At 36.8% G+C, this 20,740-nt stretch overlaps 1 long non-coding RNA gene across 2 annotated transcripts in view; it reads right to left on the reverse strand.

Moving 5' to 3' along the window:
• Positions 1-20,109, reverse strand: part of LOC106017895 (uncharacterized) — a 216,954-nt gene extending 196,845 nt beyond the window's left edge. The window contains exons 1-2 of one of the 2 annotated variants that reach the window (XR_011811569.1): positions 19,665-20,108; positions 15,281-15,369 (exon numbers count right to left, since the gene is read on the reverse strand). This is a non-coding gene — a long non-coding RNA (uncharacterized lncRNA). Of the gene's footprint in view, positions 1-15,280; positions 15,370-19,664 lie in introns of both variants that reach the window. The other variant, XR_011811570.1, reaches the window with a different exon arrangement.
• Positions 20,110-20,740: the final 631 nt, after the last annotated feature.

A 20,740-nucleotide genomic window follows, 5' to 3' on the forward strand; every position in this document is an offset into this window, starting at 1 on the left:
AGATCTATATGGTAATTTTGGTTTCCCTACACATTTAATTTTTCCTTGCCAGACCAGGTTGCATACTGAAGTGAGTAAGAAATAAAAATAAGAGGCTGACTATCTTTGTTATGACCTTCATCAAGAATTTCAGTTCACAAACAATGATCTGGGTGATTCATTTATGTCTGGTTTGCAATATTAGTATTGATCTCTCTCTGCAATCATTCATAAAATTAAACTGGAGTTATGGTAATGTAAAATAATTATTAAAGGACAGAAGAAGTTTTTTTACTGATGAACCAGAGAATTTATTTATGTTTATAACATAAATAAAATGATGATTTGGCAATTAATTTATTGATAGCAGTAAAAAGCTGCACAAGGTGTTTATTGGAATATGGCTGCTCCCCACCTTCAGATTCTACTTCTGTTACATGCTGTCTGTTGATGGGATGCGTGAAAAATAACAGTCACTACCTATCAAAGGATGAGTGAATAATATGGGCTAAGTCACAGAGTGTTTTAGACCTCTCTCTGCAGCTGCCTACTTGAATTTGCTTACAGATTTGCTTCATGGGCACTTGGAAATGATTTGGAAATGACAAAAATCTCCAGAGAGCTCACCCTTCATGCACAGACTTCTTCCAGTCTCCTAAATGGCAATAATACCACCATCAGAGAAGGATAACCAACTGCAGCATTCACCAATTTAGGACATGCTGACAATGTGTTCTGCAAGAACCTCTCACATTACTTCAGGATATGGAAAATCAAAAAGCAACAGTTAAGCCTGACAAGGAGAGAGAGTACACTGCATCTATCTCCAGCACATTACCTTCTCAGTACTGTTACAGATAGGCCAGCAAAATTCAAGGTTACAACTCTAATAAGAAAGCATAATAGGAGGGATATACTATGATTCATTTATTATTTCATTTGAATATTTACTGGTGGCATTAGTTGACTTTGCAATCACTCAGCAATTCTGATAAACTGTAATTGGCATTTTGTTAAAGAGGTTTAATCCAGAATAGTAAGGAAGTACCAAAGAAAGCAGGAGTTGCTTTATTTTGTTTAAAAAAAAAAAATATATATATATATATATATTTATTTATTTATTTATTTATTTTAGGTGACTAGTTTATAACTTCATTCTACTCTTACTCTTTGAGAGATTTGGGAAATGTTTGAATAGCATATTTTTCTCTGAACTTGGAATATATTGTTTACCAGAGACAAAAAAAAACCAACAACTTTTGTAATAGCTGTACACACCATAAAATACAGTCCACATATGCACACTCTAAAATAAGTTCTTAAAGCAAACATAAAAAGCAAATGCTGCCTCTTTTTAGAAGATAAATATTCAGGACAACAAAATGTGTTACAACTAGAAATATAATTCTGATTTTTGGAGGTAATGACAACATGATAATATTGGTGATGGTATACTGAGACTTCTAAAAGCCAGTTAATTACCACCATTAAGCTTTACCACTTAAATGTTATAATGAAGTCTCACTTTTTGACAATTCTGGAATTCATTCATGTGAAATTTCATTTGTTTTTAAGAGCTCTCTGTAACTCTCCCTTATTTTTGTAGTTGGCTTAATTAGCTAAGCTTGTGGGATGGACTGGACAAGACCGTGTTAGCTTCAGGGTTTAAAAATTGAACCTGGGATACCCAAACTAAGCAGAATATCAAGCAGATCATTCCAGAATATGAACACTGGTTTTCAGAGTCTTTCAGAAAAGACTTGGGCATTCGACTTCAGTACTAAAATAAGCAAAAACTCAAGAAAGAAATATTAAAACCAAAACAATCATGTCTGATGCCTACCATATTCGGTACTAATCTAAAATTACCATTGCATTGCCAACTCCCTTCACAAAACACTAAAGGCAAAAAAAAAAAAATCATAACCCAGACAAACTCTTCATGTTTGCAAGAAACACAAACTTGGTCTGGGTGGCATCCTATATACAACAATTCTTGCTAAAAATCCAGTCAATTCTGAATTTGGGCCTTTTCTTTAAGATTTGGGAGAAAAAAAATCTTTTTGTTCATGATATTCCCTTCATTTAGTGGAAAAATTTCATTGACTGCTATGATGGCAATCCTGTTTTGCCAAATATCAAGAGAAAATCTTGTAACAAGTCTTTAAATTTGAAGAAGTTGCGTTTGTGTTTTTTTTTTCATTATTATCACTAAAATGTAATAAATTTGAATAAGTGTGGATATGTTTAAAGATTATTTCAAAACTTTGTGGACTTTAGCAATCATGAATTTCAAGACTTGCCTCTAAGACAGATTCAAACTTATCAAAACATGACCCCACAGCTCTCATTTGTAATTAAACTTAAAGAATTTTTTGAAAAGGTGACACATTTAGGCAGATTAAATTAGGCAGGAAATAGGAGAAATACTCAAACACTTTGACCCTCTGTATTCATTGGTGGAAGAAAGAGATAACCTAGTGTAATTTCTCAAAAATATAAAAGCCTCCATAATCCAATTAATACACAGAAACCATGCTGCATAATTCAGCCAAACATTAACTGGACAGAAATAAAGTTCCTGTTTTTCAAATACTTCCATTCAACCCACACTCTTTTAATTGGACGTGAAAGACATTCATCCCCACCAAGAAAACAGGAACCCTCTGCAAGCAAAAACACTAGTTAAATTAAAAAAAAAAAAAAAAAAAGTAAAAAAAGTAAAAAAAAAAAAAGTAAAAAAAAAAAAAAGTAAAAGATTCACTTCCCCCATATTGCATCCTCACATACTGGAACACTTAAATTTCACTGCCTGTAGTCCATCAATTAGTCTATGTCCATATCAGTTCAGATCACTGCAGAAGGCCTGTAGAGTTCACTAGTTGGCCTTGAGAATGCAGTGTCCAGATAATGGGTGTTCTAGGGATTTTACTTTTTAATATTTCTAACCTGAGTCCATGGACTGAATGCTCATTAATGGTCGGGGCTCATTAGGGGGGCCCTTTGAGCAAAACTTCTAGTTCAGTTTACCTGAGAGCAAACCAGCTGCCCTGCTCTGAAACAAAAGCAAGGGAGATAATTGGGGCATTCTCTTCAGCAACATAAATCCTGATCCAAATTAAACCCAGATTCACATATACCACACAGCCCTAATATAAGCAAAGGCAAGCATCACCAGAAGTGAGGGTGCTGAGTTTTAAACTCCTGAATACCTAGCGAAAAGGGTGACCAGAGGAATGAACAATAAGCACCTATGAATTTACAGTTCTTATTTCAAACAGCTGCAGCCCTTCACCTTCTACTTCTTGCCCTTTCTCAGATATGCGTACCTGAAGCATCCTTCACTAAATGTCTATACCTGACTTGCAATTTCTCTCTATACACATACATATATACACACTCATGTATACGTACAAAATCTGTAATATCACTACAGTCTGAGTTTGAAAATGCTGGGTCCAGTTTGCTGCTGCTCTTATGACCAATAACAAACACCTTCACTTCAGAGAATAATCCTGAAAGAATTAGTTGGTTTGTTGTTTTTTTTTGTTTGTTTTTTAATCACAAAGCTGTGAGTTCACACTGATAGTGATTTTTTTTCCCCCCAATTTTATAGCTGTAGCTTATCAGATGCATTTATAAGCCAGACAAAAACCCATGGATGGCTTCTGATGAGTATTTGTAATACATCCAAACAAATTTTTGCATCTGCCTTTCAGTTTTGGCAATGTCAGTGACCACATCAAAGTTATTCTTGAGCACTTCCAGAGCTCCACGTTTTAATAACAAATCCAATACCATGAGCAAATGTATTGACATTCAAGGAGCGTAAATAAGGACTGAACATCAATACAGTTATTCATGTTTTTTCTCATCCATACAGTGACCCACTCACAGGCTATCCTTGTCCTACGCTGGCACTGCATTTATGGCAGAGGGGAATAATTTAATGCCTGGGGAGGGCATCATGCCCGGAAAGGGGCCAGGTGAACGGAGCATCAAAGGACAAATTCTTCTTTCCAGAATGGAGAGGCGGGAATAAAAAAGGCAAGTGTGGCTTGGACCTGTATTACCCTAACTGCAGGATTCTCTCCTGCATGGGGAAGCTTTCCTTCAAAGGAGATCATACAAGTTTTGTTGAGGAGCAATTTGGATATAGTGACTCCATTATCCATAATGAGTACTCTAGCAATCTTCATAGCATACGCAGACAAAAATCCCTATCTCAGTTCACCAAACAGCCAGACTAGCATCCTAGACTCCTTATGGGAATTCTTCTAGTTTAATTCCCATAGATAGCGTACAGTCAAGATCACAGAACAAAGAGGAAAAAAAATCTGTATTGTTTTTAGTGTAAACCAACATAGAACAGTAAGCAGTTCAGGCCATCTGTCTTCTCTACTTTCCTGGTGAATACTTTTGACACCAAACAGAAGTTATTTGTGAAAAAGAAGCACTGCACATATTTGTCTCCAAATTTTCTTATAATCACTATTATTTCTACATGCTTTAGGAGGTCTTAGAACTGTTTGGGGATGTGCTAATCCCAAAGAATACTGTCATTTCATTACTGCCTGATGTTGAATTCAGACATCCTTACATAGTGCAGCTATTGTGACTTTTCCCCCCCGTCTGCAATTGAAGGAATCTATTGCTAAATATGCTAACAAATTCTGGGAGGCTAAGATACAATGAAATGTAATCATGCACTGAGCAACTGTGTTATTTAATCAGAGCTTAGTCAATACAATCTAAAGTTTAATAGGGAAACAAAAATGTTACCCCACACTTGCCTGACTTTCTTTTCCAAATACTTCCCACAGTTCTGACTTAATTATCCGAATCTTACTACTAGAAGGAATTGCAGTGGCCACGTATAACCTCTCTAACACAAAAATAATCAAAGTAACACATACATGTATCTCCTTGTGTTCTGTTAAGTGCTCTGCAAATACAATGCTAAATTCCTCTCTTATTTGCAAAATTTAACTACAATCATTAGCAGTATTTGCTCAACTAAGCCCAGTTTCACAAGCTGGTCATTGAATGAGCTATCATGTGAGAAAATGCGAATGCCTTGTCCATAAACAGAAGATGTCAATAACAGCACAGAGGGCAAAGACTTTAACATTCCTTGCTTTCCCTCATGTGCTGAATTTTGTTTTCTCAAAAGAAAATTTAAATCCATTGCTGCAGAATCATCTCTTGGTGATTCGTAGGCACCATCTGCAAAGACTTTTACAGGGGGAGAAAATACATCAGAAAATAAAGATCTTTTATGAAGTTAACACGGCAATTTCCACTGTCTAAATGAATCCCCATTTAATTATCTATGCTTCTATTAACATGACACATGCGGGTTATTACCAAATCAGAGCAATCATACAGATAAATATAAGCTCACATCGAAACCCAGTCATTTCCACTACCATAAAACCTTAATTTCCTGTGTTTTTGCCAACCAGCAGAGCTGACTTTACCAGCCAGCTACCAAGAATCAGACACAACTGACTTAACTTTCATAGCTGCAAGAAGTAGAACAGGCCTGTAAATAATTAGAAAAAAGTACCTTGGTCTCCTAGGCACCCATGTGCACACCTGTGTGCACGCACATACACAGCACTACTGTTCAGGAGCTTACCATCTACATTCATAACACAGTGCTGGCTGGGTCTACGTTATTTACCATTATTATTCAATACTGCTGATATATAGAAACATAAGGAGAAGAGATAAAAAACTAATAAAAATAAAGCTATGGGGAGATAAAAAGCTTTTTAGCTGTGCTGAAGATTTTTTGCTCTCTTTGCAAGCTACTTTAAATTAAGATGCTGAGATATGAATAATATTTGCCGCAGAAGAAATGACAGAGTTACTCCATACATATCACAAATTATGTAAGATGCGACACACAGACATCTGAGGTTGTTTCTTTGCTCTTTTTTTTTGTGCTAGGTAACTACTGCAGGGTGAGACAATAAGGACGACCTGTATGAAGCACTTTCAGGCACTATAGAATTGTCTATATGTATAATAAAAAAATCACAATCTTCTCTTCCATTACAAACATCAGGGTAAGTGTGAATGATTGTGCTCACATCCTTATAGATGCTTTGACCTTTCAGAGGTACAAGCATGAAAATGGAAGGCAATTTGTGTTAGAGGGCAAGGAGTAAAGATTACGCATCCTATTGTAATTTTTTGATCACATCACGAAAAATGAAATACATGTACGTATATCAACAGTGAGAAGGCCCAAAAGAGATGGGCCACAATGATGGTATCTGGCCCAGCAGGTAAATTAAGTTTCCCAGATACCATCCAAAGACTATCTATGAAAAAGTGTTATGCTCAAGTTTGATGAGATTGAATTTGCGTGACCTCTTTTTAGGACATTACTACTGCAAGTAACAGGACCTGTCTTAAAATACTGTAATACTGATAAAAGCTTAGAAGTAAAACTAAAAATATTCCTTCTAGATTTCTTATAATTATCTTGAGTTACTTGATTGATAATTATCTTGAGTTTTACTAGCGTAAAAGAAAGCACTTAACAAAAATTAAGGAAAAAATTAAACTTTACTAATTCTCCTCTGAAATGAAAAAAGTCATTTAAATTATATTAGTTATGGATATTTGTTGTTCTTTTGAGATTTCAGACACACTATTTGGATTACCTTAGAGAACCTTGAACTCAGCACAGTTTTCTCAAAATTATAAACTGGCAGAATTTCATTTGTACCCCATCTCTTTGCTTTCTGTGACAATAAACAAAGATTTTTCAAAAAACAAAATTTCAGAAAACATGCAGAATAACATCCAGGCTCCAAAGAGAATTTTGAAAATTGTTTTCCTCTAATTTAAAATAAAAATTCAATACTTTTCCATGTTCTGTACAAAAGGTCAACTGGCTGTCTCAGAGTCAGAGGCCTGAAAGAGCCTTTAGAGTCTGTTAGACCAAGCCAGGCTGTGGAAGAGAAGTTCCAGCAGCATGTCAGCTATATGGAAGTCTCCACCAGAACTTTTCAGCCCCGTTTTCTTAATGAAAGCAGACTCGTACAAACCACATCATCTGTTCATCTGCCACACAGTTATGCATTCTTAGTTTAATGGCCAAATCACAAACTTTGAAAGAGATCTCAGACACAAAGAATTCTTTTTGTGGGCAGGGTGGGGAAGGTGGAACTTTATTAAATCCTCCAGATGGATAAAAGGAAGAAATGTGAAATGTAAGATCAACTGTTCAATTTGTTCTACTTGTTGGCCTGTCAGCACATGCATAACTCTAACAGAGTACAGCTGTATCCTGCCCATAAAACAATGTGGGTCACAAGAAGAAGAGGAAAGTATCGAACAAAATGTAGGGCATGTGCTGGAGAACATTGTGAAGGAGTGTGAAGGACATGGTGTGGACAACAGGAGTTTAGTCTATCCATCAAGGACATTCTTATTGGGTTCTAATATCAATCAAAAAAGCACAGGGTATTTTCCAAATATCAGACCAAACTACTTTCTTAGGTGAAATATTCTTTTAAAAGATAAATTAATTGGTAATGCACATGCAAATTGCAGTAAGAGTGGGGATTAAAATAGAGCTTGTAAGACATTGTACTATGAGGTCCTTTGAGATAGGAGAACGTGGAGCTCCTTCTGGAACAGTGCTGACTGAAGGTGTATATCTGTATAGCCTAAAAGAATAACACTATTGCCACAGTCAACTGCACTCTTTCCAACTTCTAAATTTGCCTTTATTTTCTCAGCTTAGTTTTGCTAGAAGCTAATCTTGTAATAAAGAGAGGGACTGCTGAAAAGAGATTACTTGTGATACTGAATACACAAAACACACAACAGAGGTCAACTGGAAATGAATAGGGGTGTCTATCAGGACAGAAAAGAGTTGTGTTACGAGACATTTTTTTGTTTCACAGTGGAAGTTATTTTCATGAAGAATTCATGAGTTATCTGATTTTTTACACACATTTTTTATTTTCCTTAAATAGCAGCTTTTACTAGTATAGTGCCAATGCAACAATAACCAGCATCATGTCAAATCTGCCCTGTGTAACTAGAAAAAAAGGCAATGAAAAAGTATCAAAGAGTAGTAATTATAGTCTTTTGTTTAAACTATTGTTTACTCGTTTGCAGGAAAGTACATAATAATCACAAATCATAAAGTGCCATGAATACTAATGCCTAAGATAACAGAAAAGAGGGACTCCACTCCTCACTCTTTTTCCTGTTGTTGTAGAATAGCTGTAGCAAATTAGAATACCCCTGTTCCATGGCACCTTGGAAATACAAAAAAAAGTCATTGCATCTTTCTTTTCTACTCCCTGCAATGCTGGCAGGCACAACATCTGCTTAATCAAACAGGAAGGGTATTGCATAGGCGCTGTGTTAGAGAACTTTCTTCTGTATGTTTATAAAGCAAGAAATAAATGAACATGCAATAAAAAGGATATAAAAAAATCTGATCAAATACTTTTTAGTAGAATGTGTAATTAGAGTAACTGATCACTGTGGGGATTTCCTGACCTTTACAACCAGAAGTGGCAACAAGCATTTATATAGACAAAATGTTTAAGACAGTTAATACATATTAAAAAAATAAAATTGGAAAGGATGTCTGAATACACAGTATGAGGGTTCAGATAGCCTGCAACTTGGGCTATGAGTCAAGAGTCATATTATGCAGTAACAGTCAAACCCACATTTTTATCTGCCTCAGCAGATAATCACTCATTTGACAGAACAGGATTTTCCCTTTCATTTCCTTCACAGTTGGTAATGTATCAAATGATGGATGCAATATAAGAGAAGGGGAGATTTTCAGAAGTTTAGATTTAGGAGCATAAATCACAAAAGCAAAGAGATTTAGAAGCAGACTGACTAGCATTCTTGAAAAACTCTTTCCTTGTTTTATCTTTCATGGAGCAACGTCCCTCACTTTGCTTCTATTATCATTGTTCTCTCCTCAAGCACAATACTCTTTGAAGCTTAAATAGTTTTTACAAAAGCACATTGTCAAGAGTCAGGACAAGAATCCCCACTTACACTTGTCACTAACAAATGCTGATAGTGTTTTCCAAAACTTTCAGCATATCCAAATGGCAGCAGGTAGGGACATCAACAGCAATTAACTGGGTACATTCAGGGAGCGGTTTCTCATTTCAAGCTACATTCTTAGGTCCTTAGTCAATGCAACAGTCTCGCTTGCTTTGAAAACCTCATTGCTATTCCATATGCTCAATTTACTATTTCATAGCTCTACAAATCCTGGATATTTCCTGATAGAGATAGCCCTCTAAGAGTTGTGCCATTGTATGAATACATATCGTATTGTGCCTCTATCCATAAATACCCAAGAATCTTTCACCCCTACCATCCTGTCATCAGATAATTCTGCCATCTACATTGCCAATCTGCATACAGAGATTTGAGAGATTAAAATAAGAAAAAGTTAAAAATCTCTCTTCTTGAGGATCAAAGGATGCAGGATTTCAAACTATCTGCCGATTGACAGGATATCTGATACTTTTCTTCTTATTCATGCTGACAGTTAAAAGGCTACATTCTCTTAAGCACATTATGCACTTACAGAAAGGTCTACTGAGAATTGATTGCAGGCAGGTGTACATGTAATTGAGGACAACTTGTCCTCTCAACTCTCTTAACATCTTTTTCCAGCACTTAAAAAAAAAAAACAAAAACAAAAAAAAACACTTTGTGACTTCATGTAGTTTATAAATCCCAGGATTGTGGTGACTACTTAATCTGTCTTCAGAATTTTTTCCTAAATCTTGAGTGTTTTTTTTTAAGATAAATACACTTCTGATTAGAGTGTCATACATTTAGTTGGAAAGCTTGCTATAGAAAGAAGATTAAGCAAAACTCCTACTAGATCTACAAGATAAGGGGGAATAAGAGTGTTTTGATTCTTCAGATGTTAATGGAGGCTTTGCCTGTCTTTTGTGTACAGTAAGCATTACATTTAACTCTGAATTCACTTTTTCAATATCATATTTGTTTACCTCACGTGCAAGGGAGACAGACCAGCAATTTCCAAGATTTGGAACCATCATACGTACCAGGGCATCAGTGCAAGAACAGGAGTCAAAACAGAAACTAAAGGTCAAGAGAGGAAACCAGTCCCAGGATAAAAGACAGAAAGTAAAAAAAAAAAAACAAGATGAAAGCAACAACACTAGCATCTAAATATTAATTAAGTGAGAAGCAGTAACTGTTAACTGTGTTAGATGGAGCTAATCCTCTTAGCAACTCAGAGTGCCCATGTTTACCAGGGACTTGCTGAAAGGGTTTGGTTCTATGGCATTGAGAGTGCCAGACACCTGGTGGTGCACAACAGAACAAGAAGCGACAATGGACAGAAGTGGGAAATTCCAATGACACAATTCCATTTAGACACAAGGATTTTTATTATCATTATTTGCTATGAAAATAGTCAAATATTGGAGCAGGCTGCCCAGAAAGGCTATGGGATTTCATAATGTCATCCCTGGAGGTTTCGAGACTAAACTGGACAAGTACTTGAACAACCTGATCTCATTAGACCTGCTTGAGCAGGGGAATGTACTAGAAGACATCTGGATGTACCTTATGACGCACATTTTATGATTAAAAAAAGCATGTTACAGCAAAAACTAACAATAATAAAAATACATCATAAGCAACAATTAAATATTTACCCCAGGATCTAAAACAGGCACACAAGAAACAAGATACTGTAAATGAACAATAGCATCATCTGATGAATCCCAGTAACATTACAGCTCACTTTTGTAAGGGAGAAAATAATCAAGGCTACTACCAGAAGACTTGCATGAGATACACACTTTATTGTCTTGTGGTCCCTTTCCAATTTCTGTTTCTGAGAATGTGGATACCTCAGCTCAGTACTCATAATTTGATAGCATCCCTGTATCAATAACACTTGCCTCTTCTTGTTTGGCTTTGGTTAAGCTTCTTCTAATACAGCCCAGAAGGTGTAATCAAGAAGGTATGAGAGCCACAGTATCCAAATTAATATTAACTCCTCATAAATCTCAGTAAAAGGAGCTTCTCCGCTTATTTCGCACACTCCCAGAGGGAGAAGCCTGATTTCTCTACAGTTCAGTCAGCAACAAAAAGTAAAGAATACCAGCATGTCAAACTCTAAAGCACTTGGATTATTCTAATACAGTAACAAGAGACATTATTCCAGTTCTGGGTAAATCCCTCCTTTGAAGTCTAGCACTTTTGGATTGGTTCAGCATATTCTTCTGTTACCACACATATTTTGTGTTGCAATATATTGTTATTTTTGCTAAGTGAAATAAAAGCCGAGGATGTGGATTTACATGTACACCTTATAGCAGTGTTACCTACGTTCTTTTAATACCCAGATGCTTCCTCCTTTCCCAATTAAACTTGGCTCAATCATTTCTACACTCAAAGTATTTTAGTTGTATCACAAAGGACCATATCCCTTGCTCACTTCTTATCTCACTTTATTTTATTTAGAAAATATGCAACACATAAAAAAATGAAGTCTGAATTATAATTATTCACATGCTATTTCCTTCTAATTTCTACATGGGACTTTGTTAGCCCATCTTCCCAGAACAGAGGAGGTAAAAACAAGTGATGCTCAACTGAGTTCAGCAGAAATGTTGTTGCTATTCTATAATCTAGTGCAGCTTATCAATAAAAATAAAGCTGACGTAAACACAAAGCTATTGAGAGCATGAAGTTGTTCAGATAAATTGATGTTGCTGATATCTGCAGGGAATTTCAAGGCAAATCAATACGCTACAAATGCATAGTTCCCATAAAACTTTGCCTTGGATTCATGTCACTGAGATATGTTTCAACTAAAACATTTCAGGTTTTACAGTGTTTTCTGGTGATTTTTCTGTTTAATTGAGAAATTTTCTACCAGTTCAAACTGAAAACATTTTCCCCAAGTATATTACCTTCCAGCTACACAACTAAATTGGGTTATAACACCAGCTGAGCAGCAAAAATAGTTGAGTATTAAGGCTCAAAGTTTCAAAATTGTTTTTTGAGAAGAAAAAGCCCAGCTGGTGAAGGATAGGTAAACGGACCGCCTTCTGTAGGTTAAATGACCAACTTATATCTCTGTTGGCTTAAAACAAGCAATATATTCTATAACATTAGCTCCTCTCTTCTGAGGAGTTGCTCAGCTAGTTTATGACAAGGAAGTACTGCATAAAAGGGACCAGTTAGCTGGGAAAAAAAAAAAAAAAAAAAAGAAAGAAACAAGTGTGGACAGACTTACTAAATGATGGGAAGCCACCGGCATTAGCATTTTCTAGTATTCTGCTTTAGGAGTTGGGGATGTATATACATCTACACATTACCTTTTTTTTTCTGCTCCAAGTTGCCATTTTCATGAGAGAAGAAAAATTACTGTCAGCTTCCATCCAGCAAAGGCAGCTTCTTTAGTTGCTGTCTTGTAAAAGTGTCACCATTAGGCTCTTCCAGATCTGTCTCCTTGTTTCATTAGATTTGACATACATTATTCTCTGAAGTCAGAGGTTAAAAGGCTTTTGAAAGCCAGTGATTCCTTCCCTCTTCCCACCCTATACTTGATTGCTGCCTCTCTCTCCTATACTCAGTTGAAGGCTCTATCAAGGTGCTGCTGTTTTGTCTTTTGTTCCTCAGTACAAATGAACCCAAACTGAGCTCCTACATCATGCTGCTGTCATGGGCTCATACTTTCAGGCTCCTAAATACACTGCATCTGACTTGCCAGTTGTTTTCTAATGTCAGTGTCTTGGCAACAAACATAAGATGCTCTAGAGCTTCACATACTATTTGTCTTAGATAGCATCATTCATGCAGAATTGTTGACTGCTGTTCTTCACAAAGAATGAAACCAACAAGACTGCAGTTCTGGCTTGTTAGCTTCAAACACAACCCAGGTTTTACAGTAAACTTTGGAATATTATAACAGTCCTACATCCATGTAGAAGAATGCAAGTATTTTAACAATCCAGCACAACAAGATCCACACAAGCACTCTTGACTAATTTAAAAGGGATAAAAGTATAAAAATAATGTGAAAGTTTGAGTACCTGGCTAAAAGAGCTTGAACTTAAAAGTCACTATCATAACAGTTGTGCAAAGGAGCCTTAAGTAGGTAGTTATTCTAAGGACTGCTCAGCAGGCTGATTCTAAAGCAGTTTAGGCATGTATGCAAGCCCCATAGCTGTACACAAATGAAAATCAGTTTGCCTATTTTTGAAGGAAAGAATATATGTGTGTGTGTGTGTGTGTGTGTGTGTGTGTGTGTATATATAAATAAAATAAATTCAACCATTAGATATATTTCTGTGGCAAAAAAAGAAATAGTCTCCCACTTTTTGTTGTTGTTTTGTGGGTGCAGAGGGAAGGAAAGCAAAGGTCACTTGTAGTAGGAAGAAAGGGAGCAACTCAATGTCCAAAACAGCTAACCTGACCTGCAGCACACTCACAGACTGCAGGTAAAGAAACAGTGTGCGCAGTGGTCCACAGCTGTGCTGAATGATACAGAGGGAAATAAATTTATTTCTCATTGCCACATAACTTACCTTTCTTCTGTGCAGGATCCCATTTCAGAAAGGGAGAAGTGGTAGCATTTGCCCTGGAATTTTGTCACTTCAGGACAGGGACTACTGTATGGATCTACAGTTTGAGCTTAGAATAGGCGTATCCTCAGCATGAGTTCATTCACTTCAGACAGATCTCCTTCCCAATCGTCTCCCCTACGAAGAGGAGGCTGTGACAGCACCCTGAGGTCTGCTGTGATACTCCAAGATTCCATCCCCCCACTTTTTCTTTATCTGCTGAGTTCTATTTGGTTTTGTTTTTACAGTTTCCTTCAAACCTGTAGCAAGATTGGTGATTCCTGTTGTTGAAATATTAGCTTTCCTGAGCCCTTGCAATTCATTCACCAACTTTCAGATGGCCTTGTGCATCAGCCCAGTTTGTTACTAAGGAGCAGTTTTACTATAGCTTGAGTGAATAATTCAAATTATTTTAAGTCTAAAATCTAAACAATTTCTCCTGATTGCCCACTGACTGTGATATCCCACAGGATAGTAAAGGTAGAAGCAGGAACATTTTAGCTATTCTGTTTTTTTCTTAACATCGTTAGTCCAATGCATCCCTCTAATAGAAGCAAACAGTGGGAACTCAGACTTTTTTGATAAGGTGTAAGAGACAGTTCAACAATGATATTCTTAGTCTCCTTAAGTTGAAGAAAAACTAAGAAGGACTTCAGAAGGTCCTTACACTAGGATAACTATCACTGAGTGAAAGAGAAGGGATCAAACTGCCTCAGGAATGAGGGTGATCAAACACGTGACAGAAGAACCATTAACAGAAAACAGGCCACAGAGCACTTCATCAGAATATAACAGACTTCCTCCAGAAGGAATGAGTGAAGCCCTTTAAACAGAAGAGTATTAAATCTAAAAAGCAGACAAGAATATGACGTTCCCAAATTCAGCCTCCATCCTCCTCCCTGCTTTCTCATCTCTTATATCTCCTGCCTTATATTAAGATCAAATTCATGTACACCCCTTCTTGGGCTCACCTTTCACATGATTTGGAACTTGTATTTAGTGTCCACTTACACAAGCCAGAAATTTGTGCTCAAAATTGTCCTCACATAGACTTCTCTGGGAAGTTATAACATCATCACAACCCTGCTGTCTCAGGCCTCCTTCATTCCTGTGCCATTAATTTCTTTACACAGAAAATGTGTGTAGGATGATGTTATTAATTTTATCTCTGAATTATCAGTTGGTGAGATACACAAGCTGAAACAGATTTTTGACAAACATAGATGGAGCTGTCATTCTGTTTCACTGCCTTGTGTTGGCCTGTAGTAATTCCTATCCTACTAAGGTGCAGAAACCTCAGTCTTGGGAACCTCTGACTGGGAAGAGAGAGCTGGGGACACAGCTCACAAAAAAATTCCATGCCAAAGGTCAAAATAAATAATAAAAAGATAAGGAAAAACTCTGTTATAAGAATGCTTTGAAAGACAATGCAGCTGTACATGTTCTAGCAGCTTGAGACTGTTTTTTTTTTTTGATTTTTTTTTTTTTTTTTACAGTTTACAACACTTTTAGTTGTTACTTACGTATTTACTTTATTACATGCATTTTAATTGCTATACCACACTACAGTAGCACATAGGAATCCCCATTGTGGACCCCACTGACTGCTGCATGCAGAAGACAGAATTAAGAAAAATCCCTTCCACAAAACATCAAAAGTTAATTCAGCATACCTGAACAGATGCATCCTTCTGGTTGAGTTTTGCCCACCTCCTTCTCTTCGCCAACTCTCACAGAAGCCAATGTCAAAATTCCCATATTCCTAAATAATTGAAGAATAAGACTCATAAGACAACTTGTTAGTGCCTATTATTAGTGATAAATGCTGCTGGAAAATGTTGTCTAGGGCAATTCTATAAAAGTTTTTATTATCCCATTATCTTCAGTAGAGCTGCAACCACTGACGATACCATAGGGGGGGGGACACAGCACTCCCTCTTCTTGGTATTTTGCACTGTTGTCATAGTTTATAACTAATTCATAAGGGAACTCAGCACTAACAATCTGTGTTGTGTTTCTATCTGCGTAGGGTGGAAAAGCAATTTAGATGTGAGAGAGAGTGTAAACTTCCTCAGCATTATACGTAAAAATATTTTCAGCTTGTCTGCCTGTAAATAGATCCTAAATAATCCAATTCATTCTGAATGACTGATTATGACAATCCTGCTCATAAATCATGAACTTGACATTTTAAAAACAGATTTTCTTTTCATTTTTAAGCAATGAAATGACTTCTCCATTTTTGATTCATCATTTCCAGGATGAACTAACTAACTACACAGGCAAGAGCCTCTAGCTGCAACAATTCATTACACATTATCACCCTGTATTTACAGCATGCACCCTACTCTTTTGGAGTTGCCTTAAAGGAAATAGATACATCTATTTTAAACATAACGGGTTGAATCAGTTAGGAAATTCTTATTGATGTCAATGAGCTACATATGTAAGGTGATAAATGAACGCATATAAAGGAGTATGGAAATTTTTACCTTCCTGCAGTCCATATGAACTTGAAGAAAACAATGAACAATTTAACTTTTGTTTTCATATAATGTGGAAACAGTTATTCTGACCTAGCCCATTCCCACGGGGTGAATCCCATCACTGAGTGATTTATATCTTCACTGCAAGTCTCAAATAAGTTTACATTCTACATAATTCAGAGATTACTTTTTTTTTTCCCCTCCTACAGAAAACACATTACTCCCTTTAGAGCCATTTAAAAAATACAGAAACAAACGATAATGGAAGTTAACATGGATGCACACCAGAATTGATTAAACATCTGCTTAAACTTCATGAAATTCTAGAACTACCTGGTTTTATCAACTCTATTTCCTGAACATCAACTACTACTACAAAAGTCTTTAAATAAAAAGTTTACTGAAGGCAAGTCAGTTATATAAAATAATAAATCCCATCATACCCAGAGGAGAAAAAAAATTTGCCTCAAGAAACACTTTAAGAAACTTTGCACATATAGGTCATTACATTATTAAAGGGAAAAGCAAAGTACTGTGGCACTGAAGGCTGAATCCACAGTTTTAATATGAAATTTATTTTCTAGCACTTTATAATTTGGCCATGAAAAATTCCTTCAGGCTGAATTTTTACTGTGGAGGCTTAACTTAAAAACTCAGGTTCTCTCTGCCAGTCTGAAATCTGGTTCAGACATTAAGAAGATTAGTAGAAATTACAAGGAAAAAAAAATATATTTCTCAACTGAAATTCAGTAACAAAATCAGTTGCAGCAGACAGGCAACCAATGAAATTGTTAATGTGTAATTTTTCTAGAATCGCTCTCACTTCATCTGAAATTTACACACACAATTATGCAAACAACTCTGGACTCAGAAAATACAGTGCTTATAGGCCTGACACAAAATCTCATTTTCACAGCCATACAATTGAAAAAAAGATGTTTTGGAAAAAAGAAACTATATAAATTTCATTGCACATCTACCAATCCTGCAACCAAAAATAACTGCATTTTAAAACTTTCAAATGCATAAACACTTTCTTGATCCCAGACCTGCCTCCAAATAGTAAACACCAGCAGGGTGGACCACAACAGTCTTCTGCAGCCACTTCACATTTCTTCTGAAACAACCTGAAATTTTACAGTAAGCCTGAAGGAACACCAGACTAAACAGAAACTTCCCACGCTTTCATTTTTTTTTGTTTGTTTGTTTGTTTTGTTTTGTTTACCCTTACTGGTCTTTGTGACAGTTTTGTGGGATAGATACAGAGCTGAGGATTCTAAAGCCAGACTCAGGTTCAGCACGTAATGTTCATACCAAGCCTCTCTCCCATCCACACAGAACCTTACTACGATTTGTGGGACCAAACCAGAGAGCTGAAGACTTCCTCCTTCAGACTCACACAGCATATACAGTTACTTCAGACATCATAAATTTTAGGGAAAAAAAAAAAAAGTCAGAATATGCAATATTTTTTTAATACATTTTTTCTATGCATAATTTGTCCAAACATAAACTTAAGGCCATCCAACATGTGGTCTAATGTGGCAGAAAAGGCACTTAAATATTCTTTCAAAACAGCAAATAATAATAATAATATTGACATCAGTGCTGTCTTTTCTGAGTATGAGGTAAATGAGTGCTATGAAACTTCTCATTTTTAGGTTGCCTGCAGGGCGATTCCTGCCTCCAGCAGAGAAACTAATTTAGATTGAACAAAATCAAATAGAAATTCTTCCTGAAGCACAGCAGTAATGTTAAGGATTTTAAGGCTGAATTCTACCTAAGAGGAGAGCTTTGCTAAGGACTGAACTGCACCTTCAGAGGCTATACGGGGCTATTTATTGGTCAGAGCACTACAGTGTTTCTGGTTAAAGCGTCATCTAAGTTTTCTCTCCAGTAATAATTTATCACCAGTCTGCTACATCTTTGTGCTTCATCGGTCAATTCTGCCAGTCTTATGCCTGTGCAAAGCATTTACCTCACAAACCACTGCAAACTAAACAGAACCCAGAATCCCAGACCTGAAATTGTAGGTACAACTCTGCCATTAAGATTTCTGGCATTATGTTACACCTTAAACAATAGTTTCATTTGTTTTATTTTGCATCTAATCAGTTTACTTCGCCTTACTTTATACCCTACACACACTAACAGAAAAACAAACAAACAAACAAACAAACAAAATAAATAAATAAATAAATAAAACACATAAGCTTCTTGCAGACTTAAACTTGTAAGGTATCTAAAACGTACGGAATATTTCCTAGAAAACTATCCTCCAATGTAAGTATCAGGAATTAGAAAAGAAAATGAACCATGTGATAAAACCTGAGGTAACAAACCTAAGGTTTTTCACCATTTTCACTGTCTGATCATCCAACCTATGTGTGCTTCTTTACCTTGTTCTCAGATGTATTACCCTAAAAAACAAGCATCAGTTTTGCTATTTATAGAATGAATACCAAATATCTTTATCAGCAAATTATTTTTAAATGAAGCTAGACCAGAAATTAGAAGGCTCAAGGGGCCTAAACCCAAATAAACTATAAAATGCTTTTTCCAGCAGACTTCCCTGGAATTGTTCTGAGCTCCAACTTTGGCTGCCTATGCTGTTTTAGCATGCAATCCAATGAATTTGAAGTGAAAAACGTTTAAGCATAGTCTCTGAAATCCAGAAAAAACTCCTCCATTCCCTTACTCTTTCAGCTGCATGGCTGTCAACACTGCTACCATCCACTTTTCCAATTTTAATTGTCTTATAGAACAATTTTTCCTTTTAAGCTAATCTTAGACTGATCCATTAGCTTCATTCACAATTAACATTACTAAAACAGAGAGGGAAAATGACTCAGCCCTCAGTACACCTGAAAACAATGCTTATTTCTTCAGAATACCACCAGCTACAGTGAAGATCTACTTTTATTGAAGCAATATTTATCTTCTGTTTACAGCTTACCTCACTGATGAGTTTCCAAACAAATTTCAAACAAATTCCTGCAAGTCCAGCAGCTATTATTGCCTATGGAATGTGAACACGTGCAGAGATGCACCTACTCCTTCACCACAGTGACTTAACAGAACATATGTACTTAAATTCCTGTTTATTTGTGTGAAAAATCTTGTGGCTCTTATGGTTGACACAGCCACAGTTCAGTGCTAGGAGATGCTAGGAAGTATGGAGACAGGTTTCTGAGAATTGTTAAACTCTCTGGGGACTGCTTCCCCTAAATGAAGTAGATTGCAAATCTTTTAGAGCTTCTCCAAGGTAGAAGATTAGTAGTGGGTGATTTTAATATATCAATGCATAAACATTAGCTTGAAAACTAGACTGAAGTAGTTCATATTTATATTAATTTCCAGGTGATATTCTCTGTTGCTCTAACAGTTTTGATCTGCTGGAGCAATGGTGGCACCCTGTGGCTAGAAAGATAAGCCTAAAAGCATTCTAGTGCTTTCCAACTGCTGCATAACCCTTCGGGCACGCAGTCCTTGCTTCTCCTCTGATACTTAAAATGATGCTACGAATTACCAGATAACGCAGACAAAAGAAATGTTGAGTTGCATTACTTACCAATGTGTCACTAGCATTTAACTTCATTTCTAAGAATGGGTAGGAGACACTTCACGGCTATAAATCCCAAGGCAGCAACTGCTCAGACTGCAGGTGACTCCTGAAGAAATCACCAGGTGAGCCGAGCCCACTAACTCCTCGCACTCACCGTGAGGTGTTGAGGTGAGGCTCACCTGCATGGCACCTGGCACCATGCCATTAATCTGCATGCCAGGGCCTCACAAACACCACTAAAACACCCCAAATAATTAATCTTGTCAAGTGACTGTCAGCTATGCACGATGTCTGTGGCACCAACTTTGCAGCGGGGGCTGTGGGGTGTCAGTGAGGAGAGGCCAGTTCCGGCCGGTTCCGGAACGTTCTGGCTGGTTCCAGGCCTCAAGGAAAATGAACACAAGAAAAAGCCAAAATGGCCCAGCTGTGAGGGCACAAAATTGGGCCTCGGTATAAGCATGGGGGCAGAGGAGCTGAGGGTGGTTGGTGTTGTTTTCTCTTGTCTTTTTTTCCTCACTATCAAAATCTATTTTAATTAGAAATAAATTAATTTTCCCCAATGTGAGCCTATTTCACCTGATAGTAATTGGTAAGCATGTCTCTATGTCAGCCCATGAGCTTTTCCTCTCATTTTTGCCACCTGTGCTGTTGAGGAATGAGAGCAACAGAGCAGCTGGGTGTTCACCCAGCAGCCAGCAAAGGTGAACCTGCCACAAACCTACTAAACTATCACAGAGCCGTATTTAGTAGTAATTTCTCACTGTACCGGTATTGACCAAAAGGAGCTTCCTTCAGTAAAAGCACAGTTGAACTCATTTTAAAGCTGTCTTTAAAACTTAATGAGTTTAAATATCCCCAAATTTTTACTTTTCCTCTTCTCTCAGTCAGTCAGTAAAGGTGTGGTTAGCTGCTTTAGGAGCAGAAAGTCACAAATCTTAGCAATGGCATTAATTGCCTTCTGACTATCATTAATTCTCAAGCTGTTAGAAAAAAAAAGCTACATGACAAGAGATGAGAATGGCAGAAGTGTGGGGACATTAAGGATAAGCAAACGCATACTTCACAACTAAAGGGAAGAGCAG

This window comes from Anas platyrhynchos, chromosome 9, assembly GCF_047663525.1.
Source record: "Anas platyrhynchos isolate ZD024472 breed Pekin duck chromosome 9, IASCAAS_PekinDuck_T2T, whole genome shotgun sequence".
Classification (NCBI taxonomy): Eukaryota; Metazoa; Chordata; class Aves; order Anseriformes; family Anatidae; genus Anas; species Anas platyrhynchos.